Source organism: Topomyia yanbarensis, chromosome 2 (assembly GCF_030247195.1).
Source record: "Topomyia yanbarensis strain Yona2022 chromosome 2, ASM3024719v1, whole genome shotgun sequence".
Lineage (NCBI taxonomy): Eukaryota > Metazoa > Arthropoda > Insecta > Diptera > Culicidae > Topomyia > Topomyia yanbarensis.
The window spans coordinates 177,666,683-177,693,226 of NC_080671.1; the positions used below are offsets into that span (position 1 = coordinate 177,666,683).

Genomic DNA, 26,544 nt, shown 5'->3' on the forward strand with positions numbered 1-26,544 from the left:
ATTTTATATTTTTCCTAATTTTATCATGTATTGAATGATGTATATTCAAAATTTTTTAGGATCATAGGATAAGAACACGATTTTTAACATGAGTTTAAACGTAGCAAAGTCCGGACTTTTTAATGATTTTCATTTCCGAAACCACCATTGCTCTGTTCACTTCAAATGCATGTTGCTCTTTTGATTTTGGTCCAATTTTAGCACAACTAGCTTCATTGTGTAGAGGAACGAAAGAACTTGGTTAGTGAATAAAATACATTTGGTAAATTTGCTTGGAACTACGACTTTTTAGTTTAAATATGTTTGAGGTGGTCAGATCAAAAACACTTTTTTCACTAATGTATTCTCTATAAATTTCGGAATCAGTTCGGAACGGTCACATAGTATACATTCTCTGGGAAATAACCTCTACTTTTCGAATATCATGGTCTCGTTCTACGCCTAGGTGCGCAAAAAGGTTCAAGGAGACTTTGAAGCATTGTTGCTGGTATGGAGGCGCATGGTGTTTTGTGTAAAATAGTTAGACAATCTACAGTAAACCAACACGTTATACAAAGGATTTAAAGTAGTGTTCTTCATTTTTTATGATATTGCTGACATTGGTGAACAGTAATGGAAAATCTATCATAAAAACGGGATCATAGTTATAAGAAAGGTTAAATGACACTGTATGGAAAAATGCATTTATTATTTTAAGACTTTTGAGCTCAGCACTTCAAAATTAGCTTAAATCGTGATTTTCTGCCAAATTAGGTAACATTTGAGGTTTTGTCCGACTTTTGTTTGAAGACCCGCCACTGTGTTTATATAATTGTATACATCAATCGATATAAATATGTATAAGTCATCGCATTGAATTCAAAGATAAAGATGGAATTTACCGTCCTCCTAGCTTTGATTTCAATGATTTCTCAGCCTATTTAGAAAATATGATGTGTTCAGTCCAATCGAAGCACTCGTGTGCTATTGTAGGTGATGTAAATGTCCCAATTAATCTTGCTAATAACAATATTGTTAGAAGATATAAAATACTCTTGGAATCTTATGACTTTATTTGCACAAATGTTTTTCCTACCAGACCAATTAGCGAAAACATGCTTGATCATGTGCTATGCAAACTGGACAATGTACATCGAGTGCGCAATGACACAATATTTAACATTCTGAGTGACCTCAGATCTTAACTTTTAAAATTACAGCTGAAAGGGAACCAATGTTGCTTACCAAAAGAATTGTTAACCATCGCCAACTAAACACGAGTTTTCCAGCTTTGTTAATGGTATTGATGTCATTGTCGACGCGGAATCTACTATTCAATCTATCGCATCTACATACAACTCATTACTTCAGCGTCATACGAAAACAATAACTAAAACAGTTAAAGTGAAAGGAACTCACTGTCCCTCGATGACTTTGGATTTATGGACTCTAGTAAAAATAAAGAGCAATTACCTTCAACGTCTCAAAAGTAATCCCGCGGATCAACATCTAAAGTAAATGCTATTGCATGTATCCAAAAAGGTAGATGCCACAAAACGACGGGTAAAAAAATCTTTCTATGAGAACCTTCTTACTAACACACCACATTCAAAACTATGGAAAACCCTAAAAAGGACTTTTGGTTTAGCAAAGAAAAGCGACCAGATAAATCTAATTGTCGATGGTAAAAAAACCAACAATAATGCAGAAGTCTGTGAGACTTTTAATGTCTTCTTCTCTAGTATAGGGCAAAAACTGTCAAATGATATCCCCACCACCTCAAACATTTGTCCTTTAAGCAATGTTCGTCGCGTCCGTGAGTCAATATTTTTGCGTCCTTCATCAACAAACGAAGTAGTTATGCTGATACATAGACTAGCTAATAAGAAATGTAGTGGCCCTGATAACATTCCTTTCAATATGTTAAAAGGAAATTCTTGCGCTTTTGCTAGAATCCTTTCTCAATGTTTCAACGTAATTGTTCAATCTGGTTATTACCCTGACTGTCTCAAAGTGGCTAAAGTCATCCCTGTTTTCAAATCAGGTAACTGTTGTCAATGTAATAATTATCGTTCTATATCTACATTGTCCGTTTTCAACAAAATCCTCGAAAAACTATTTGTTGCTAGATTATTAGAATTTATGAACAAACACAGCGTCCTCTATAGATTTCAGTATGGGTTTAGACAAGCCTCTAGCACCAAAACTGCTATAATTGAATTAGTTGATCTAATAATGAGCGAAGTGGATCGTAAAAACATTGTTGGTGCTCTATTCCTAGACCTTAAAAAAGCATTTGACACTTTGGACCACACAATATTGCTGGCCAAGCTTGAATGTTACGGTATCAGAGACATTGCTCATTCTGTTATTCATAGTTACCTGACAAATAGGAAGCAATTTGTATCTGTGGATGGTGAACGTAGTAACCTTGCTCCCATTGGAATCGGTGTCCCTCTAGGTAGTAATATAGAACCGTTGTTATTTCTGTTGTATATCAATGACCGAGGTAACTTGAGGCTTACTGGAACTCCTAGACTGTTTGCTGATGACACAGCTCTGTTTTTTTTTTTTCATACGTTTATTTGACACGGCATTTGCAATAGCTTTTTACGCCAGTTTCTTTTTTTACATAGCACGTTACAAAAATCCTTAAGACTAATTTTAACTATACTAGTACTTTGTCTAAAACTAACACTGAAATCACTTTATTGTTTGCTTTTTTCCTTACATTGTTGTATTTCATACTGATCTAGTATTTTCGGGTGTATTTATTTACTTTTTTTCTGTTATTGTCTAAATTTAAAAACTAAATATTCTAGGTTCCTTTAATTGGTGAATGATTAGCCTTGGATGAGAGTATGAGGAGATGAATTTAATTAAATTTTGACAGACGCTGTTTTTAGAAAATGATAGATAAGTTCCATGTATAGAGGATCGCGATACGCCAGGATGTCTCTAACAGGAACATGGATTGGTCTTCCTCGGACTTGTAAAGAATCTACTAATTGTGATCTGGCTTCACGATATTCAGTGCAGGACCAAACAACATGCTCAATGTCATGGTAACCTTCTCCACAAGCACAATGATTACCCTCAGCGAGCCCAATACGACGGAGATGCGCATCTAAAGTATAATGATTGGACATGAGCCTAGACATCACACGGATGAAGTCCCGACTTACATCCAATCCTTTGAACCATGCCTTCGTTGATACTTTAGGGGTAATTGAGTGTAGCCATCGTCCCATATCTCCATTGTCCCAAGATGTTTGCCAACTAGCAAGTGTCCTCTGTCGAGAAGCGCTATAAAATTCATTGTAAGCGATGGGTCTTTCATATATTTCACCATCTAGTGCACCAATCTTGGCTAAATTATCAGCTTTCTCATTGCCCGCAATAGAGCAATGGGCGGGGAGCCACACTAGGGTAAATTTATAACATTTTCTTGTCAGGTTACTCATAGATTCTCGTATCTTCCCCAAAAAGAATGGATCGTGATTATCAATCCTCTTTGAGCGTAGAGCTGCAATTGTGCTGAGACTATCAGTGAGGATAAAGTAATGGTTCGGGGGTAAAGTATTAATTATTTGCAAACTATAGTGAACTGCTGCTAGTTCCGCTATATAAACAGAGGCGGGTTCTGCAAGTTTGAGAGAAATTGAAAAATTATTGTTGAAAATACCGAAACCAGTGGCCTCACTGATTCGTGACCCATCAGTGTAAAACATTTTAAGGCAGTCTATGTGTTGATATTTACTTGTGAATATTTTAGGGATCTCCCGCGAGCGTAGATGATCCGGAATTCCACGAATCTCTGCTTGCATGGACGTGTCGAAGAATAAAGTGGATTCAGGAATATCTAGTATATTGACGTATGTGGGAACATACCTAGCAGGCGTTATTTCTTGTGACATGTGATTGAAATACACTGTCATGAATCTAGTTTGGGGTTGAAGCTCGACAAGTCTTTCAAAATTTTCAATTACCAGTGGGTTCATAACCTCACATCGAATAAGTAAACGAGAAGAAAGATCCCAGAATCGGTCTTTTAAAGGAAGAACTCCCGCTAGTACTTCAAGACTCATCGTATGGGTCGACTGCATGCAACCTAAGGCAATTCGTAAACAGCGATACTGTATCCGTTCCAGTTTAATAATGTGAGTGTTCGCAGCTGAACGGAAACAGATGCACCCATATTCCATTACTGAAAGTATTGTTGTTTGATACAATCTTATCATGTCACTTGGATGAGAACCCCACCATGATCCAGTTATTGTTCGCAGAAAATTTATCCTTTGTTGGCATTTCGTTATTAGATACCTAATGTGGCCTCCCCATGTGCCTTTAGAATCGAACCAAATTCCAAGGTATTTAAAAGTCAGGACTTGGGCTATCGTTCTACCAACCAACTGAAGCTGAAGCTGAGCTGGATCACGCTTCCTTGAAAAAACAACCAACTCTGTTTTCTCCGTAGAGAAATCGATGCCTAACTTCAAAGCCCAACTTGATAAATTATCCAAACTATCTTGCAGTGGTTGTTGTAAATTTAAGGCTTTTGGTCCTGTAACAGAAACCACGCCATCATCTGCAAGTTGTCTTAGAGTGCATGGGCTGACAATACAATTATCAATATCATTCACGTAAAAATTGTAGAGAAGGGGGCTTAAACAAGAACCTTGTGGGAGGCCCATGTAACTTATTCTGAATGTTGCCAAATCGCCATATGAAAAATGCATGTGCTTTTCTGACAATAAGTTGTATAAATAATTATTTAATATTGGTGAAAGACCAAATTGATGTAGTTTCTCTGAGAGAACATCAATGGAAACAGAGTCGAATGCTCCTTTTATGTCTAAGAACACAGACGCCATTTGTTCTTTTTTTGCATAAGCTAGTTGGATTTCTGACGAAAGTAGCGCCAGACAATCATTCGTTCCCTTTCCCCTCCGAAAACCAAACTGGGTATCTGATAGCAAGCCGTTCGCCTCAACCCAATTGTCGAGACGTCGTAGGATAATTTTTTCCAACAATTTCCTGATGCAGGATAACATTGCAATCGGTCGATACGAGTTATGATCGGAGGCTGGTTTTCCCGGTTTTGGAATAGCGATAACTCTCACTTGTCTCCAGTCGTGCGGGACAATGTTCTGCTCAAGAAGCTTATTGAATAAATTCAACAAGCGTCTTTTTGCTAGGTCAGGCAGATTCTTCACCAAGTTGAATTTAATTCTGTCTAGTCCCGGAGCATTATTGTTGCATGAGAGGAGTGCAATTGAGAATTCCATCATTGTCAAAGGCGAATCTATGAAATCGTTACTTGTGGGAGCATCGCGAGTGATTTTTTGCGCAGGAGCAGAATCGGGACAAATTTTCTTGGCAAAATTAAATATCCAACGATTCGAAAAATCTTCGCTTTCATTAGTCACGTTTCGATTCCTCATTCTTCTGGCTGTGTTCCAAAGAGTACTCATTGATGTTTCTCTTGACAAGCCATTAACGAAGTGTCTCCAATAACTAGATTTTTTGGCACGACGTATACTGTCAAATTTGTTTTGCAAAATGAAATAATTTTCAAAGTTCTCACGTATACCCCCTTTCTGTTTCATAATTTCTTTGTAGGCAACTTGTTTAGCTTCATATGCATCAGAGCACTCTTTGTCCCACCAAGGATTAGGGGGCCGTCTATTTATTGTCATTCCAGGATTGCATTTCGTTTGGGCTTGTTCTGCTGCTTCAATAATTAAACCCGCTAGGAATTCATATTCTTCGGTAGGGGGTAGCTCTTCTGTCGAAGCAAGAGAAGTGGAAATTAATGTTTCGTATGTTTTCCAATCAATATTTCGTGTTAAGTCATAAGGAACATTGATTGAATTCGTAAGGCCTAATTCACTGTTAATTGAAACAACGATTGGCAAATGATCGCTACCGTGAGGATCAGGTACAACCTTCCACGTGCAGTCTAACCGAAGTGATGTCGAGCACAGAGATAGATCTAATGCACTTGGACGTGCAGGAGGTCTGGGGATGCGTGTTGTTTCGCCAGTATTTAAAACTGTCATATTAAATTCGTCACAAACATTGTAAATCAAAGAGGATCGATTATCATTGTAGAGGGAACCCCACAATACTCCGTGCGAGTTGAAGTCTCCCAGTATCAGACGCGGAGCAGCCATGGATTCCACTACCTCAAAAATTTGACGTTGTCCAATTTGAACTTTGGGAGGTATATATATAGAAGCGATAGACATGTCTTTGCCTTTAATGTTCGTTTGGACAGCTACAGCCTCAATGCCCGCAAACAAGGGGATGTTAATTCTATAGAAAGAATAGCACTTTTTAATTCCTAGAAGCACTCCTCCATACGGGGTGTCTCGGTCTAGGCGAATAATGTTGAAATCATTTAAGTTGAAATTAATGTTTGAGGTAAGCCATGTTTCACATAGAGCAAAAGCATCGCATTTTAAATTATGCAGTAAAATTTTTAAGGAATCAATTTTAGGTATGATACTTCTGCAATTCCACTGTAAAACAGTGATGGAATCTTTCATTGGAGGAGGTGAATTACCCATTGAAAGATACAATCGCTGCAAGGATGGGCCATTGAGCAATCAGCTGCTCTAAAAATGTTCTAATTGTTGGGAGGAAAGCTGAAAGTATACTCTTTAGTGGTTCAGAAATATTGAATGCTTTAAAAATCCAATCAACAATTTCAGAAAATTTCAATAATCCTACCCCCGGCTGAGGCTCAGAGGAAGTCGAAATTTTATTATTTCCAGTAATGGTGTTCTGTTTGGATTGTACGTTCCCAAAACCGGGCGGAATTGATTTCGGTTTTGAATCGGAATTTTTCGGTTTTGGGCGCAGTTTATCTATTGGTGGAGAAATTTTAAGGCCCTTGCTTGGCAGCTTGGGAAAAGAAGACTGTTTTCTTTTTCTGGAATTTCCGGGTAAAACAAATGATGTACCTTCGCACGCTCCGTCAGAGTCAGACTGTTCCGAAAATAGAGATGTGTAAGTGTTTTCTAAGAAGATGGGTTTAGGGGTAGCATTTTTCAACATTTCTGCATAGGAGCGCTTAGACCTCTCCTTCAAGGATCGTTTAATTTTATCCTCACGCAATTTATAAATGGGGCATGCAGGGACCTCATGTGAGTTTTCTCCGCACATTAAACATTTTTCTGAATTTTCATTACATGTATCCTCTTGATGAGAACCCCCACATTTGCCACACCGTGCCTTATTGGAACAGTAAGTGGCTGTGTGGCCAAGCTGTTTGCAATTAAGGCAATTCATTACACGAGGGATAAAAAGGCGAACAGGGAGACGAATCTTATCGATAATGACATAGTTGGGCAGCGCAGACCCAGCGAAAGTCACTCGAAATGAGTCAGACAGTCGATAAACTTTTTTATCTCCTTCGTGTGATACTGAATGCAATTGCTTGCATTCAAGTATTTTTACGTCTTTAAGTATGGTGTCTTTGAAACGACCAACCCCATGCTTAACTAAGTCATCAACAGTCAAACTCGATTCTGTGATGACCCCATCAATTTCAATTTCCTTTGAAGGAATATACGCTCTATACTCACGCGTAAAAAGCTCGCAAGAAGCAATTGCATTGGCTTGTTTGAAACTACCAACGACAATGCGTATTTTATCTTTATTGACTTTGACGATCTCTTTTACATCCGAGAATCGCGAAGTCAAATCTTTAGAAATTTGAATAATATTTAGCGCCTTTACTTTACGCCTAATAAATACAATCCATGGTCCCGTTGACGACTCTGGGTAAATTTTAATTCTAGTCGGATTTACATTTTCAGCATAAGGCTTAGGGGGAGGGTCTGTTACTCGTTCTCCCATCTCTTCATCCATTTTACCTAGCAAGAAAAACTATCACAAAAAGGAATGAAAAATATACCTGTTATACCTGTAGAACACACCTCATGTGTTACGTTGTAAACTCGGTGCCCGTTGTTTGACAATGTGACACCTGCTGCTCTTCTTCGTCGCGTTGCTTCTTCAGTAGAGAAATAGTCCTACCTGCAACACTTCAAAACTCTCTCCGATTAAGCTGCTCGTCGGTATCACCACCACAAGCGCGCTCTCTCCGTTTCCACCACCTCGGTAGACAAATGTGGCTACCTGTGGCTTGCTGCGAAAATCCCACTGTCGATGCGGCACTTTTCAGTGCCACTTGTTTTCCTTATTCGTCGTACCACTTCTGCGGTAGACAAATAGAGCAAATGGGTCTACCTGTGACGCTTCCCTCTCGTCGATTAGAATTGCCCGACGACACCAATACACTATATTTTTTTCTGTGTGTACAGGCACGATCACTGTCGATCTCTGCCACCGCGGTAGGCAAATTCGTCTACCCGCGGTTTGCTGTCAAAACACCACTTGTCGAGGATGCCGTTGACCACGCCTCCGACGTATCAACTGTCGACTCACACTTAACAAACTGGTCTCTCTCTCTCCCACAATAACGCATACAGCGTCTCGCACTCCGTCACTCTCTCGAGAACAAATCCTTCCACCTGGAGGCACAACCGTCTCGGTCGGTTGCAAAAACTGTTATGTCACAGCTCTGTTTTATCCCAACAATGATGTCAATACTATTATTAACTCGATCGATAACGATCTAAGTGTTCTCGACCAATATTTCAAAGCAAATTTATTATCACTAAACCTTTCTAAAACTAAGTACATGATCTTCCGATCCATACGGAAAACTTCACCAACACATCATCATCCCAAACTTAGAGACTGTACAATTGAAAATGTGGACTGTTTCAAATATTTGGGTATACACACTTAATTTTTTCTGCCGAATCTCAGCTTTTTTCGCATCTTTTGCCGAAATCTGAACAGCTGAAATCTCAGTAAACAATTTTTTGGCTGAGATCTCAGTAAAAGTGACGTTTCAAAGCTGATACTCGGAAAATATTTCACCGAAAATCAGCTAACAAATTTCACTTTACGGAGGTATCAGTTTCTAAATTTGCTGATTACACGGCTGTTGGAAAATTGCCGAGCCGAATTAAGTGTGTACACTTAGAGGGAAAATATACTTTTGCATATAAAATATTTAAAATAATCCATAAAGAATTGTAAAACGATCCATAAAAAAGTTGTCCATGTTCCATAAAACAAAACTGAAAATCCATAAAATAGTGTGAATCATCCATAAAAAAGGGTGATTTGATCCATAGAATATTAATTAAAATTGAACCATAAAATGGTCGCAAAAGAACACTAAAATAGTAATAAAAGAGAAATTAAAATCAACCAATGCCCCATAAAAATATTGGAAATGTTCCATAAAATGATACATTTTGCGCCATAAATTAACTGACATTGATCCATAGAATATTAACAATGTACATTAAAACACGTCGATATGTTCCATAATATCGACAAAAATGTTCCACAGTATTACAAAATGGAGCAATAAAATGTTAGAAAAATTTCCATAAATTTGATGAAAATGTTGGCTAAATAATTTTTCTTGGTCCATAGAATATGTAAAAATGAACATTAGAAATGATTCATGTATCGAACGTTAAATTATGGTTCATGGATATTTACAAAACGATCCATAAGAAAAGAAAATGTAAAACGATCCATTGATATGTGCTTATGCACTAGAAAAATTACATTTAATGAATTCATGCGAAATTTTATGGTAAACTGAAAAAATAAGTTGTGGTTAATAATACTCATAACAGCGACAGTGTTTAACAAGTGAGCTTATACTGGCAGCTAGTGTGATGCGGCTTGGCCGCATGTCCGAGGCCAAGGATCCGAAGCGGCGCAAAGCCGCTGAGGATCCGTTGGCCGAGGCATTGATTAACCCGTAACTGGAATTGCAAGCGAACCTGTGGTCCTCTCGTTTGCCCGGTTTACTTAAACTATAGGGGCTATAGCTAGTTAAAAGCCGACTGAGCGGCAGCGAAGTCGGACAGTGCACTGGAAAGCGATGTGGCGTAGCCACATTAGTCAGTGTTCGTGTAAAAAGTGTCCGTTTTCGCTTCAGATAGTTGGTATTTGCGACTCATGCCGGCTGTGTCAGTGGTCTAATAACTCTCAGCGCGCTAATATCATAGATACCCTGCCGTTTAAAGAGTTGCCATAATGATTTCAGGTTAGCTAAGGTCAGTTACCTAACTAGTGGGATACGGAAGCTGAAGTTTAACTATAATGTGTGCATTGTTTGTTGTAGTTTGACATTACAACCAAATGTAATAAACTTTATTATTAGTTCGAATAGCAAAAATTTCGCATGAATTCATTAAATTTAATTTTTCTACTGCATAAGCACATATTAATGGGTCGTTTTACATTTTCTTTTCTTATTGATAGTTTTGTAAATATCCTGACAGTTTGATCGCAGTAACCATAACCATGGGACGCAAAATTTTTGCTCCCAACTAGGGTTCGTCGCGGTTGCGGTAATTACCGCAACCGCGCGGTATTTACCGCACCCGCACCGCAAAATCTGCGGTGCGGTGAGACACTTTTTCCCGCAGATGCGGTGCGGGCAAGAGCTTTTACCGCGCGGTTTTACCGCAACCGCACCGCAAAAAAATGATAAAGTGATAATTTTGATTATTCTAATTGATAATGAAAGAAAATCTAGCTGTGTCCGATATATTTTGACGCTATTATTTTTACGACATATTTTGGACTAGTTATTTTATACTTCTAAGTAAAACTTCATAAACTAACCATTTCAAATACATAAAATGCAAGATCCAAATAGAGACAAAATTATTAGATCATTTGAAAACAATACATGTTTACTCTTAAATCCAATTTAAAAGTGAATCACTTCTCTCGATTTCTGTTGGAAATCGTGGAATTATGAATCGTTTTCGATATCAATTTGGTAAACACGTGATCAAACGTGATCACCCTAGTGAGAAATGTTGGTGTTTACCAAATTTTCCTCCTTGGGGTGAAATATAGCATAGTGCTTTCGCATAGGCCAAGACAAGTCTTGGCTTCACTGTGTCTCATCGGCATAAACAGAACTTCTGCTCGGACGGGACATCACGTTTGATCAGTCGTTCGATTGAAACACAAAGTGTGTTTTAGTTTAAATGGATTTGCGTCAAGCCGGCGCTAATCTATTCCGACAAAAAGTTAGTGTCGGTATCTGATGAGGCGAAGCCAAAACGCAACTGTCTAAGAAATAAGGATTTGTGCCCTCAAGTGCAAAGACTGGTTTTACCAACAAATTTTCACCCAAGTAAGAAATTTTGGTGTTTACCAAATTTTCCTCCTTAGGGTGAACTGCTACATAACTTTTTTTCGCGTCAAATTTACTATAATTTTCTACCAAATTAGGTCCTAATATTTTTCAGTCAAGACTATTTTGTAGCTTTTTTGAAGCTTTTGTTGCCAAATACCACATAGTTTGACTCCCGTTCACTTCAATTGAAGTTTTTGCCATTGGCTCTTTGGCAAAATATTAGAGGAATATATATTAAACGCTAGAACTTTCGAACTAGCATTTAGAAAATTACACTTCATTCATTTTTAAAGGGAGCAATCTTAGTTTTTAAATGATAATACATCCGTTTCTTGAAGAATGCGGAAGTTAGAGTTTTGGGATATTTTGTCCGTAAAACCCCCTATTTTTAAAAATCATTTCTGCTGTATGCTACAAAATTTTTTGCAGTTTTTCTAATGTTCAATAATTCTGTGCCGGTTGAGACCGGACTCCTGATTAGATGTAATGTATAGGCAATTTTTTTTCATCAAATATGGCGTCGTTCTTATTAATGAAATACAATATGTTTTTATTTCACTGTATTGGAATATATGCGCTACTATATAGAAGTACTGGTATTTCGACTTTAAATTTTTTTTGGTGAAATTCCGTTAAGAATGAAAGGTGGTTTACTACGTAAATGCGAAAATCATCCATTTCATTTTCATATGTCAAAAACATTGAAAATGTGAAAATTTAAAGAAAAAAATATGCAACTTTATTTCTTATTACATTTTTATTCCACATTTTTCAATTAACTGAAGGGTTGCTAAAATAAAAGTTTTCCCATTACTACAGTAGAACGTTTTTGAATGTATAATGTTTGCCTTAAAATGTAAGGAATTTTATTAATAGAAAATGCAAAAGTTGATTTTTTCATAAACATTACATTCTGAGGAGTCTCTTAAAGTTAAATTTCGTGTGAATAAGAATAACATTTTATTATATATGGTTACACAAATGTACAATTTTTCAACACCATTTTTAAAAATATAAAAAATTTACCGCATTTACCGCATTACCGCGCGGTGCGGTGCGGTAAATAAAGTGCGGTTGCGGTAAGCGGTGCGGTTTTATTATTTTTTTGCGGTTGCGGTGCGGACAATCCATTTACCGCCCACATCCGCACCGCGACGAACCCTACTCCCAACAGCTCGTTTTATTGCAAATTTAGATTAATGAAATATTCCTATTCCTCTCAACGCCTAGTCACAGTGGATTATTCAATAATAGTGAAATGAATAGTGAACTTTCGTGAAATCCCTCCATTTGTCAGTGGTTTTGTTGAAGAATAAATACTCGATACCCGCTATTCCTTATTGTTCGATTGGGCATCAAGCGCTGGAAAATAGGGAAGTTGAAAAAAATTCAAAAGGATTCCCGAGGACCAGCATATCGCGATCTTTGTGTAGGGCAGGATAACTGCTTGGATTGAATCATGGGAGCAACGATACAAAAGGGTTGGATATTTCGATGCCAGAATCAAGATCAACTGTTCTGTTAGAGGATCTAATAGGGTAACATAGATGTATAGTTCATATTGGTTTTCGGCGTCTAGACGTTTGAACGCAATAAAGGACAAAAGATAAGTATTGTTTCTGTATTTTTAAATATAACTACTAGCTGTATCGCGGCGCAGTTTGCTACACCCATCGGAACAAAGTATAAGAAATAATTGTAGTTTAGATATATAAATCAGATCAAATGTGTCATTTTGCTAAAATCTGGTGGAAACGCAATGCAGCTTATTGCTGCATCAATTCACATTTTTCTATTTGATAATCCTACAATTGTTTAGCGAATCAACCTGCGATGAAGACCAAGAAGACGTCTTGATAATTTTATTTTATTTGGAATGCTTTGAGACAATACTGATGTCCTATATGGAAATTCCATATCTGAACTCACTCATCGACCCGTATCTCCGAGTCCATAACATCAATCGAATCAAATTAAATATGTTGGGTAGTAGCTATTTTCACCTTTTATTTAAACCTAAGTCTCGAATGGGGTTCGCCTCAAGAATGTATGTCGCGTCATTTTTCAGTTGAATCATCCCGTAGTAAGCTTGACAAGTGTTCTGGGTTGCTCAATCTGTTGGAGTGAGATTTTTAGGCCTTGTGAGATTGTATATATTTATATGATTTCATTCATCATTTTATTAAGTGAATTGTTCTAATTAAATCAACAACTTGTATTTATTCACATTCAGTGTTTTGCAAATGAGTATTTTCAATATGTAGTAACAATATACAGGTTGATTATATTCATAAAATTCACCATACTCAATATTTCAATGCAATTTTAAACTCTATGCATTCAATACTGCATATACTGTTTCATTTTATTTCATATTTTCGATTACATAATATTCATTACATTTATTATACTTACAAGTTGTATTCCATTCATTTTGATTTTTTCACAATATATAGTACTACATATTTTCTCATCGGTAACATTTTATTTCAGCAGCACTTGTATTTCATCAATTATTCATCTTATTTAGTTGTATTCATAACAGTATTATAAATATTATGCACGCTATAGCTATATCATTGTACCCCAAGAAATAAATAACTGCTTTATATTTTTATATATTGAATGGTATTCTTTTTGAGTCAATATGTACATTATATACATTAGTTTGAGGCATCTTTTGGAAAATTTCTATTTTAGATTGACCAGTATAATGCAGAACTTGTACTGTACTTGCGGCCAAAGGTAGCGGTCGGAGCAACGGAGCGCGCTTTAATCAATAACTTATTAAACATTATACTTGATATTTTCATAAATTTTATATATTTATATGCTTAATTTTATTCCCTGTAAGTATTTTATTACTTTTTATTTTTACTTTTTGTACTATAATCATTACGATCGTTTTATTATTATTGCAAATTGTGGTAATCGAATGGATGGATTTTCTTACTGGAGGGAGAATCTTAGTCCCTTGGAACTGTCCCTGTGGAGTATGCATAAAAATGTCTGCCAAAGATTCCATATATTTTTGGCCCTTCAAACAGTGATACAATGAGGGCTTTGCTGGCGTAGCTTTGACCTTGCCGTTAAAGGCAACTGCAGTTATTGGCGTAGTCCTTGCACTGATGGTGGCTTCAACACATCACACAATTTTTTTCAGCAGCATGTGCATTATGTTAATTCATTCAATATTTTTTTATTTCGATGTGTTCATTATATTCATTATATTTTATATTTCTTTTTTCTTGCTTCATCTTAAATTATATACCCTTCGTTTTACTAATCAAAATGATTAATCCTTGGCAAGCCTTATATTTTTTTATTTGTTGTTAGATCAAATATTATGAGGCATTATGTATAATAATATCATTCAAATTTGAACACAGAATACAGAATATGTATTGTAAAGGCAGGTATTTTGGCTTGAAATAGATACTAAAATTTTCAGTAATGTCAATTATTTACTTTTGGGTACTTAGTTCGCATTGTCCGATTAATTTTTGATAACCGAAAATCCAATTTATATGTATTTTATATGATTACCTTTTCAGTATTCATTAAAGGGTAAATGAAGAAACCCCCAATACCGAAATTATTTTCATTTTCTAAAAGACAGGACTTTTTCTAGCTTTGGTATGGCCCCACACGTTTGGTCCACTCTGTCTGCATACTATGGTCGGATTTCTTTGTTCATTCAAAATGATTTTATGCCGTTATTCAAGCTTACGATAATATTTTCCAAATCGTCCAAAGGTGAGATGCAACTAAAGAAATTTTTGATCTAATGCTACCATTATCTCACTTTTTAAGATTTTGCTACTTAGTCCGTTCTGACTTAATATTGACCAAATGATACCTCAAGATACAACGGAGCCTCACGGAAATATTCACCGCCGAATTTCGAGGTAGTATGGTATTGCTAAATTTTCACATTCATACCTGATGCGTAAGAGCCATTCTGGGCTGTATTCTAAACTCTCTGCCGGGCTACAAAATTGCTAATGTTTTAGGTCTACATTTGTTCGCACGCGTGTCTGAGTATACCCCAGCTCTCATTAAAGCATGAATTATGTACCAAAGCATCTCCCTTCCATTAGCAGCGTTCATAGAATTTGCCAGCATCAGCAGTATGCGTCAGTAAATAGATGGATGTACGTATGCTCAAACAAGTCTAATGCTTATCCCATTATTATAGCAGATTCAAGATCCTAGCCCGATCAGTTTTGTATACGGTGTACACTTCATATTCTTGAGCATGAACCATAAGCGAGGAATTGTTTGCTCAATCAGGCGTTAAATTAATTATCCTTCGCCTAAAACAAGCTGATATGCCTTGGATAAGGTACCAGCTTCTGCTAGTCGTGTGGTGTCTAGGTAAACATATAGAAGGCAAGCAAAGTATAGTTAGCATGGGGATGATTTCATGCGAAATAAGGCTTACCGGGAGTTTCAGATATCGAGCAAATGCGGTTATGTCGCAAAAATTCACTCTGACAAGTAAGGGGAGAAAACTTCACCGGTAGTCTCGAGACAATCACCGCAACTGATTTCGTAGGGAGTCACGATGGTACCTTTTCAAAGTAGCAGTGTATAAATTATGCTTAGAGGATTTTTAATGCGATGTATGAAGCCATCCCACAAAACCATTTTGTTAATTGTGTGGCTTTCAATCAAAATCTTGGCTTAGTTTGTCTAATAACAAATTTCACACGAGTAGTACAGTGTTTGGAAGAAATGAAAATGAGTCATTATTTTCAGTCTGCCATTCAGGCCAGCGTATTGAGGAACTATGGTAGATGCTTCTATTGCTAATAATTTTGTACGTTGTATACGGTTGATGGCTCAGGAACAATTAATTTAAAAAGTTTTAGATAGTTTTTTATTACGATTATAGATATTTTAACATTATTGTCATTCGCCTATTTTCAGGTTGGAAAAATCTTTTTAGAAAAATTTCTAACCCTATGTGTGTGGTTGGGAATCGACCACAGGTGAGATGCGTACAACGCAATCGATTCATCAACTACGCTATTCTCGACCTCTTTTTATTTAGATAGCTGTTTTTCGATTTAAAAATAATACTTTCACAGTTTGATACACAATTTATCACAAAAATAAGAAAAATAAAATCGTTTTCTGATTACTTTCAGAATCGTCTCAGTAATATGAATATGAAAGTCATCATGAAAAAATATCTGTGTATTGGTATGATCTCAGATATAGGAAATCAGGAATTCAATCAAATTGGCTCCATTGGCACGTTCTCTAAGTCATTCGGAGAGTTGCACCTTAGAATGTCTTCTCATAATTTTTCTGACGGGACGGGTATAGAAAAAGAAAATGAGGGTAGAAAAAGGGGAAATGAAAGCCCAAAACAGTAAACCAGCCTAAATGTCTTACTCATGAAGGAATAACGAACCCTTCTGACGAGGCCATATTTTACCACATGAGGTTCAGGAGCTCAAACCTCTCCTATGAGGGTTTTGAATTACGTTTGAAGGTTTCTTAACTACCTAAACAGGAATAAATGTATTCCACGAGTCGTTTTGATACCTACAATGTCAGGGACCATTCATAAATTACGTAACGCTTTTAGGAGGGGAGGGAACGACAAATTGTGACATGTTGTGACATAGGGGGAAGGGGGCGTTAGTAAGATCGTTACGTAATATGTTTACACCGAAGAAAGAAAAATTCTAGGAATTTGTTACGTAATATGGGAGGGGGGATAGAGAATTTTGTGACAATTTGTTACATTGGAGGAGTCAATTTTGGGCAATTTTTGCGTTACGTAACTTATGAATGGTCCCTTATTGGACCTTATCAATCATTCCAGAAACAAATCGTAGAAGAAACCTAGCGAGGGTGACTGTTAACAGATGTAAGTCAAGTTGCTCACCATCTCCGGTTCAGTTGACGTCTCGATAATATACTGCTATAATATTTCCGATATCGATATTTACGACAATTGTGAGTAAACCAGTTACACAGACAATGGAGTTAACTACAGCAGCCAAATAGGAAAATTATCGAACGAGCAACACGGAATCGTAGAAAATCCGGATAGACAACATCTTGAGAAATTTCATCGTGGCTGATCTCTCCGTCGAGGCGGCTGAGAGCTAAATGGCTTACGACAACCTTATATATCCGGCCTTGGTATCGAGAGAAATTCCGCCACTGGTAAACTCTCAGCACTAGAAAAAATAGGAACGAGTAACGCCAAGATGGATAATGACACCTTTCTTTAATCTTTCTTAGTATTTAGGCATGCAAAATAAGGTTTACCGGAAGTAAACCTTATTTCGCGGAGTTGTCTCTATCTGATCAAAGGTATAAATCCTACATCCCAAAGACCGAGAGAACAGCTGAAGGATTGGAACATCCATACAGGACGTCTTTGGAGGGTTCCTAGGTCAATGTCAAAGATTTTTAATAATCTTTACAAAAATTACCCGAAATCGCATGATCACTGCGTATAAAAAGAGCTGCCTACCAACCAGACTGAATATGAAAAGAGAAGTCCCACTGTGAAAGAATAACATTGAGAAAATGAGCAATAAAATTAGGTCTATATGTCAAAAAAATTGATTTTCCAAAAACACAGCAACTAAGAATCAACTATGATCCCAACACAAGACAGTGTTGACCAACTACAACAAAATTATTAGGGGCGATAAAAGGAAATCATAGGGAGACATTTACGAGTAAGTGGATGGTCTGTTTTATAGTAAGGTTTAAAAAGCTTCAAAAATGTGGCCTGTAGTGCATTTGCACTGTGATTCACTTTTGTGCTTAACCACTAAAAACTCTCCTTACTCTTTTTTCGCCCTTCTTCCCGTTAACTACATCAAGGCACTACTTCGTGGAGGGGCTCGTTGTGCTTTCGTCGCACCTTTTTCTTTTGGTCACGAGTTTTCCGAAGATATCTCGGAGCCTCACTTGATCCATCAAATGGCTCGTCCTTTGAGATATTTATCTCTTGACTCTAAACTTGCTTTCCGTCTCCATCTTCGCCATTTAGCTCCTGTTTCCGTGAGTGAGTTCAACTTCTAGCTTTATCTGGATCTACTCGGATAGTCGCCGGCTGTGAACCCACCCTACTCCGACTGAAAGATCCCGGGCGGCGGAATTTCTCTCGGTACCGATGTCAGTTTCGTGATCCAATCAGCTCCCATTTTTGTCACGATGTAGTCGGATAGTCCACGGTGGTGAATGTACCCTACTGTTTATTCCGCGGCAGAAGATTTCTCCCAATACCGATGTTCGTTTCCGTGAGCTATTTAGCTCCCCGTTTTGTCCCGATCTACACGATCTAGTCCACGACCTACTCAACGGGCCAGCCAGTAGCTGCTGAGGTCTGTCCAGTGGTTCCGGGGGGAGCGTAGCTTCCGGTTCACTGGCGCCTCAACGACCCATTGCCAGCTGATCGAAGTAATCTACTCGCGCTAATCCCCAGCAGTGGTTCTTGCTTATGCACCAGCATCTCGGTAGTGTTCCGGTAGCGTCTGATGTCCATTGCTGGCGCCACAACGACCCGAACTCGGTGCTACGTCGCACACTGCTCAACTGGTCCCTAGCGGTGGACCTAATCTACACCGGTGGAAAGCTCCCTGACGGCGAAATTTCTCCCGAGGCCCGATTTGAGATTTAACAGCGACATTCTAACCGGTTGCGCTACTTTGTTGGTCCTTTCGCTACTTTCTCTGCAGCTCGGAGAGTATACTCGTAACTACTCTATTGACAGCATTCATGCTCGACGTGGCATCATCACGATGATATTGTCAATTGTCATTCTAGACATACCCCTTCGAAATTCTCCGAACCTAGAGCATTCGAAGACCACATGTTCCAGAGTCTCTTCACACATTCTGGGCAAACGGGTGACGAAGCATATCTAAACCGATACAGGTACTTCCGGAAACATTCGTACCCGAACAAAAATTGCGTCAAATGGAAGTTCAGCTCTCCATGCTTCCAATGCACCCAAGCAGACACATTTGGGATGAGTCTTCCTTTTTCCGCGTTGTCCCACTTTTGCTGCAACTTAGCCAACAAGTCCGCTCGGACCAGTCTCATTGCGTTACGTCCATTTCTCCGCTGATAGTATTCCACGTCCTCAGCCAAAGTGATGCAGATGGGAATCATTCCGGCAATTACGTATACCGCCTCCGACGATATTATTCTGTATTGAGGGAATTGAGTGTAGATGCTAATCACGACGCGCTGGATTTTTGTTACGGTTGCTAAATAGCACTACCTCCGTCTTGTGGGGAGCGAGCTATAACGTCAGCCATGCAGGTTTCCACGAAGCCGTTGTTTCTGTCGTCAACATTTCCACCTCCTCAAGGGTTTCACCGGCTATCACCAGGATAACGCGATCTGTAAAGACGACGGTCTCGACTCGTCTGAGCAGTTCTAGTGTTACCACTCCATTGTACATTATATTCCAGAGCGTTGGGCCGAGTGTGGAGCCCTGAGGTACTCCCGCCATGAGCCTAATGGACATCTACCCCATGTTCGTTTCGTAGACCAGTACTCGGTTCTGAAAGTAACTTTTCAAAACCTTGCGCAAATAGTTCGGGTCCTGCATTCTGTCCAGTGCTCCGGCAATATCCACCCAGCTGAAACACGTCGATCGTAACCACGGCGCAGTAGAGACTACCCTTTCTCCTTTACTTCAATGCTTTCTCAGCGCTCACGATGACTGTGCGGATGGCGCGCATCGTTGAGATCCCTCTCCGGAATCAGAACTGCCTCTGCAATAGTCCGTTCTCTATTTCAGCGTAGTTCGTCAGCCTGTTAAGGATGACCCTTTCCAGAAGTTTACCAAGTATATCTACTGGTGGCTTTCCTGGTTTTGAGCAGCAACACCAGCTTCTGGATTTTCCCTATATCCGGGAAGTAGCAATTGTGTAGAACTATCCTGATTATATCCTGAAACACCATGATCACGGCCTTCAGTGCCACGTTGGGGATACCGTTCGGACTTTACAACCATATGCCACATATCGCCGTTGGAAACTCGATTCTCACCAGCATTTCAATCATCCGCACAATAATTTTTTGGTTTGTCAGCGCACATTTCGGCTGGCGTTGTTGGACCATTGATCTTGGCTATCATGACACGGTAAGCGTTGCCCCAATGGATAGCGTTTACTTTTCTGCACAACTCCTTGTAGCCTTGGCCGCCCGGAATGTCACATTACATTTTTCTCTGACTACTACGGATCTTGCTCTCTGATCGTGAATGGCAACACGGAGGATGCTGAACTTTTCGGTCCACCAATACGCCGAACGCTGGCAGTTCATAGGCTCCATTTTTCTCGGCATTCTTACGTCGAACGCCCTCGCTAACGTTTCCGACTGTGCTCATAGGCAATATAAGGACTGGAATATAGGAACTCTTAGGGCTTTTGATATCTCATATGGTCTCAGGTTTTGAAACAGCTCTCATCGAGAGACATTCTCAAGCCATTACGAGGAAGCTTAGGAAAAGAAAAAAAATTCTTGTTCGAAAATTTATAGCCACATTAGTAGTTGGTCTCTCAATGGGATTGTCAGACTCTCGTTTTTAGTGAACAAGGGAGTACAGAAATAAGTCCTGGCCGGTGACGTAGCTCTCTCTTCTCTTTCTTGTCGGAGCGTTCTTCAAAAGAATGCTGCAGTTTTTCCCTGTATAATTTATAGGCGGGATATGACGAGAGATCATACGGAGTTTCTTCACAGTAGGAAGACTTCTCATGATTCTCCTACTCCATAGGGTAGTTGTATGACCTAATTGTTTGCAACGCCAGTTCATGCCTCGTGATACAAAACAGCAAAGAGGTAGATGAGCCCAGTTTAAAAAAAACATGTTTAAAAGAGTGTGGCGAATGGCTCGAAATGAGGCTGTTGGAAAATGAGTAGTTTTCTTATACTCCTCGGTACCCTATCGGAAACTACTCCGTCAATCTCCACTTCCCGGGCGGGTATGTAGATAAGGTACTTCTTCGTACACGGTCGAGTGTTGTTTGGTTAGACCACGCGACATATCGATGTTGTTAAATGGCATACCTTTGGTACGGAAGACCATCCCAGAGCCGATTGTATTAGATGGTTATAATTTGTACCGAAAAGGAGACTGCCATCGGAGAAATATTCAAATCGACCTCCATAACGGGAATTTAATGCAAAGAAGTTTAGAAAAAATGAGTGATTGGTATGTAGCTGTGGAGCCTTTGTAGTATCAGTAAACAACAATTTTTTTGGCTGAGCTGTCGGGCATACAATTCGATAACAAAGTGTTTCCAAATAGCCATCAGGTATTATCCGGGAATTTTCGTTTTCACTTGCACACACACAATGTCTGAACTTTCGTCACTATGGGTACAAATGACTTCGAATCACACTACCCTCTAGGGAAAAAAATGTTGCGCCGGCCATGCTGGATTGTCAAACAAACGTCTCTTTGAATGCTTATTCATGAAATTAATGCCAAGATTTCCAATACCATTATTAACCGCCTTAAGACATTATTCCTTATTTCCTGATCATCATTCAATCAGTTGGAGTAGTTACATAATTTCCAACATTGATTCCAACTCACAGCAGACATCACTGTCTAGCGTCGTTTCAAAATTAGAACTCTGGAGCGATGCCAGATTAGTTGATTGAATCCAACCGACTTAGGGCCGATTTCTTCACCCTCGCTTAACGCTTAAGCCAGGTTTAAATGTACTGGTGAACCTGGTTTAAAAGTTAAGCGAGGATGATGAAATCGGCCTTAATGATGACTGGATCGAGAAGATAATGCAAGCAATCGTCTTGCCCCCTTGTGTCTAGCGCCGGATTCTCTAACCATACTAGGTTTAAATCCTAGCCACACAGCAAAAAATTCGTTCATAAATTCATGAACAAAAGGTCACAATTTCGTGAACTGAAAGATTAACGAAAACCGTGACCAAGTTCCTGCAATTATGAATAATAAATCTCGTATTCATAAAACTATTTGTGTTTTCAAAAAACTAGTTCGTCCCAAATATGTACAAGGCGTTACATTAGAATGTTTGGTTGGGTTACTGTTGTTGTTTCCTGGAGATGTTTAGTTTTTGTTGTGAATCTTGTTCATGATTTGGGAATACACAGCCGACAGTCAAACGTTGTTCATGATTTCAAGAGCTTATTCGCGATTCTTGTGATTTCACATCACGTTACCGTGCTATTTTATTCAGACTAGCGGGATTGAAGTTCATGATTTCAGGATCTTAGTCGCGAATTTCGTAATTTTTATTCACGTTATCGTAATAATTTAGTCATGACACTCTACATTCACGTCCATGATTTTAAGATCTTAGTCACGATTTTAGATATTTTTGTCACGAGTTGTGTGATTTGTGTTCATGATTTCAGGAACAATTCATGTTCATGATTTAGAGCTTACTTTCAAAGAGTAATGTAACTAATGTTCATGATATCAGCAGTATTATCATGGTATTCGTAAATTCTCGCCTTATCTATTATTTTTTGGTTACTACAGGTATACCTCGATTTAACATACATTTTCCGATTCAATCATTTACGTTAAATCGAATTTTATGTAAAATCGAAACACAAAAGAAATATTTGTTTTCGAATTGAATTATTTTTTTTATTCATCACACGAAATATTTACAGTGACATAGAAACCACATATTCTCAATTAAACAATTAGATTGCTCTTCTGAACATAAACAACATATTTATCTTAACCTTGCCAAGTATTCGCCAATTCTAACAGATATTCATTTCATAAAGTTCGTCGCCAAATGTTCTCAGAATTCAGGATAACTTATAAGAATAGTCAACAAAGTTGGATTAACCATTGTGTGCATGAAGAGCACAATGCCTAAAAAGTTGGATTAAATCACACTCCAAAAAATAATGAAATTTAAACGACATGTAAATCAATACGAATGTAAACATACAACCATTGAACCCAAAATTTGATTGAAAATTACGTTAAAATCAATTGGAGCATCAAACAGCATACAATTTTACACTTTCATTCGTGTAATATTACATGTCATTCATTTTACAACAATATTCGAGTAAAAATACATTGAAGTGCATTGGTTTTCCGTTTAAAGAAACTGTAATTTTCAATCCACGTGTAAAATTATAATAAAATTCGTTGAAGAAAGCAGGACAAGTCGTGTGTGTTTGTGGTGAAACTTAATTTTACATTTATATTCATGCTCCAAATATGTGCATGAAAATAAACTTAAAATTACAAAATATTTTTATCTGTGCATTTTGTACACGACAGATACAATACCTCAGTTTAAAAGTCGAACTCATCAGAATGAATAAGACATTTTAATTACAATACAAAAATATTTTTAAAAAATTAAACCTTATGTACGACGAAGAGGATCTATCTCCTTTTTTACACATTTTATTGGCTTATTATTTATTGGATCTATCTCCTAGATTTCTATTTAAACGTGAACATTTATTATGGTACTCCTGGGGGCCAAGTATCCAGAGTCTTCGATCATCTTAAATCGTACGCAAATACCAGTACAGGGTTTTCGAATCCCAATCTCTACTAACGACCATTCTCTATCCGTTGCAGTTGTTAAGAATAATATTTACAGACATACAGAATGATAATATATGAAGAATATAATAACAATGAGTGTCGGACTAACATTGCTTTTGTGTGCTTCCTCTGTTTAGATTAAGTAATGACTGGCACCGGTATTGATAAATAAACACCGTGAGCTTACCAGGAGTCGTACATTGAAGGAAGACTTGTATCTTCCATCATTATCGTCTATTGCATATTTTTGCGATCCATAATGAAGTTGTCGAGCGTACGTCCTTTCAAGCTCTAGTTGGATGCGTTAACATCGAGGAACTGTCATGACTTCATTATAAATTTCCAACAGTTTCATAATAACCGCTACAGCCTCAATGCCTATTAGTGGGACTCACCGTCCGCCAATATCTCGTCACCGCCCTATACATTCCATCAACCATATCTTTCCAGTTATCTATTTTTAGCTTGCACATAAAAACCCATAAAACTATTATCAGGAATTAACTTGAACTACAAATTCGGGCATTCATTTTTTTTGTGCGGTATCAAAATAAGAATGTTTTTGTATCTCAGAATCTTAAACATAATCTAGCGAAAAAACGAAAATAAATTATGTTTCTTTAAGCATTGGAAGCGGATCATAGAATAAAATTGATATTGATTCTTAACATTTCGTTTTAGTAAAATTGATAATAAAAAAAAAATTAAAAATTTTTGCATGTATGTTGAATCGAGGCAAAAATTATGTTAAATCGAAATATGTTAAATCGAGAGTATGTTAAATCGTGAGTATGTTAAATCGAGCTATACCTGTATCGGTTTTTTTACTCGGAAAAACGTGACAATATGAACTGGATCATAAAAATGTGACCGATTCGCGATATCTTGTTCTGTGAACTGTATCACGCACACTGTTTGGGGTTCTCAGTGCATTTTTCGTTTACTGTCTGAACATCACAATAAACCTTGTTAAATCAATGACGATGCTCGAGGTCTTAATATTGTTGTTTAAAACAGAATCCTACTATACTCGGAATCAAGAGCCAGTTCACGAAAACATGAATAATATTTTATGGTTTCGTGAACTTTTTTACAAAAATGAATGATACGTTGTAACTATTATACTAGGTATCATGAACCAGTTCACGAATACATTCGTGAATAATACGAATACACGAATAATATTTGATGATTTCGTGAACTATTTCACGATCACGGATATTGCATCGTGACTAATATGTTAGGAATCATAAACCAGTTCACGAATACATGTTTTTTATGATTTCGTGAAATATTTCACGAAAACGAGTGGTAAGTTATGACTATTATATTAGGTATCGTGAACCAGTTCACAAATACATTAATTATATTTCATGATCTCGTGAAGTATTTCATGAGCACGGATATTGGATTGTAACAAATATCTTAGAAATCATGAACCAGTTCACAAATTCATGAATAATATTTTATGCTTTTGTGAACTATTTTACGAGCACGGATATTGGATCGTGCCTAAAATATTAGAAATCATAAATTTGTTCACGGGGATTGAATGGATTCATCAACTAAATTCCAAATTTAGTTAAAATGGTTCACGTGAACATAACCAGAATATTTTGATTTTGTGAACTAATGTTCCTATATCTATGAAAAATATCATGAGTCAAACTTTGGTTTTATGAATAATGTTCACAAAGTTGTGAACTAGTTCGCGTACTGAAAATGGAATTAGAAATAACTTGATGGAAAACAGTGACTGAAGTTTACAAAACAAAAACAAATGTTCCCACTAATAAAAGCATGATGCGGGTGTTACTGAAGGCAAATTGAACACAATTATAAAACACATGATTTTTGTCCATGGTCCTGTTTTCATGACTTCATGACGTAAAAACGCGGCACTTTATTCCGGAAACAATTTTTTTACCGTGCAGTAGGTAGAAACAAATTTTTAACTGGTTTTAATCTACACTACATTATTTGTTTATTTTAAGATCTGTCCCATTTAGTATTACCTCAATAAAACTGGTATTGACGATTTAATATCAATATCAAAAACACAAAAATAATAATCAAATGTAACGGTTGATTTCTCGTCAAATATCTGCCAAGCAAAGAAACGACATAAGTTTGAAAGCACAAAAGCCCTTTCCAGAGGTGTTTTATATGCATATTTCCCCAACAAATATCAAATAAATTTTTCGTCTGCCTTTTCTTGGTCCTTTGGAAAATTTTCATCGAGAGAATTAAAAGTCGGCTGTGAAAACAAAGCCATTTAACTTCCACGCAACTTAGGCCAATTTCCAAGTTCTTTTCAGCTAAGCACTACCATATGTACACCGATTCCCACTCCGGAAAACTTCTCTATTGTGTATTGTTACACACATTTATTTCCATTTTTCTACCCAAAACTATTTGCAAAGCCGAAACGTGACACGGCAAACGTTACCTGTGCTGGTGGTTAGTGTTTGCATAAAATTGTAAGCTTTTGAGCCGCTAATGAAATGTGGTTGCTGCATGCAAGAAGGAAGAAACCACCCGCCGCGCCGCGGCCGTGCAGGAATGCTTTATATTTTCCTGACTGGCGAATAACGTTCGCTTGTAGTAGGTAATAGTATTAGGGAGGTATCAAGCATCGAGGGGATAATGTGCACCTCTTGTTGTGCTTGTGCTTAGTAAGGTTGCGCAACATATTTAACGTTTTCGTGGGAGAAAGAGAAGTGTAAATGTGTTCTCTACT

The 26,544-nt window shown here is 37.7% G+C and overlaps 1 protein-coding gene across 11 annotated transcripts in view; it reads right to left on the bottom strand.

The window, feature by feature from the left end:
• The window catches only part of LOC131682227 (uncharacterized), a 102,365-nt gene that overhangs the window by 12,477 nt on the left and 63,344 nt on the right, over positions 1 to 26,544 (bottom strand). The window lies entirely within an intron of this gene.